The 903-nt window shown below is 40.1% G+C and overlaps 1 non-coding gene across 1 annotated transcript; it reads left to right on the top strand.

Moving 5' to 3' along the window:
- The first annotated feature begins 799 nt into the window (after positions 1-799).
- Positions 800-903, top strand: LOC127747148 (small nucleolar RNA R71). Its single transcript, XR_008008952.1, has one exon. It is a non-coding gene; the product is annotated as a small nucleolar RNA R71 (small nucleolar RNA).

Here is a 903-nt window from a genome sequence, read left to right as displayed (position 1 = left end):
ATCACTCAACCAATACTTGATTCGCTTGACTAAATCAACCACTAAACTAAAATTGCTCAATCCTTCAATCCCTGTGGGATCGACCTCACTCCCGTGAGTTTTATTACTTGATGCGACCCGGTACACTTGCCAGTGAGTTTTGTGTTGGATCGTTTTCCACACATCACTTGTGCGTCCAAATTTCTAATGAAGGATCTTGTTTCACTCATGAAACTTAAAGTGGCCTTAGACAGATCAGAGACTATGTTTGATAAGTTAGAGGGGCTCTGTTCAGAATTCTCTGTCTGTTGCTGAGAAGATGATGGAAAAGGCTTGTTATTGCTTAGCCTGTTTCTTCCACCATTATTAAAGCCTTGTTGAGGCTTTTGTTGATCCTTCCATGAGAAATTTGGATGATTTCTCCATGAGGGATTATAGGTGTTTCTATAGGCTTCACCCATGTAATTCACATCTGCCATTGCAGGGTTCTCAGGATTATAAGCTTCTAGATGCATTTTGCCATCCATTCAGACTTTGAGAGATCATGTTGACTTACTGAGTCAACACTTTGTTCTGAGCCAATATAGCATTCAGAGCATCAATTTCAAGAACTCCCTTCCTTTGAGGCGTCCCATTATTCACGGAATTCCTCTCATAAGTGTACATGAATTGGTTATTTGCAACCATATCAATAAGTTCTTGAGCTTCTGCAGGCGTTTTCTTTAGGTGAATGGATCCACCTGCAGAATGGTCCAATGACATTTTGGAAAACGCAGATAGACCATAATAGAATATATCTAATATGGCCCATTCTGAAAACATGTCAGAAGGACACTTTTTGGTCATCTGCTTGTATCTTTCCCAAGCTTCATAGAGGGATTCACCATCTTTTTGTTTGAAGGTCTGAACATCCACTCTAAGCTT

Source organism: Arachis duranensis, chromosome 4, assembly GCF_000817695.3.
Source record: "Arachis duranensis cultivar V14167 chromosome 4, aradu.V14167.gnm2.J7QH, whole genome shotgun sequence".
In the NCBI taxonomy this organism is placed as follows: Eukaryota; Viridiplantae; Streptophyta; class Magnoliopsida; order Fabales; family Fabaceae; genus Arachis; species Arachis duranensis.
This window is presented reverse-complemented; position numbering and strand designations above follow the sequence as displayed.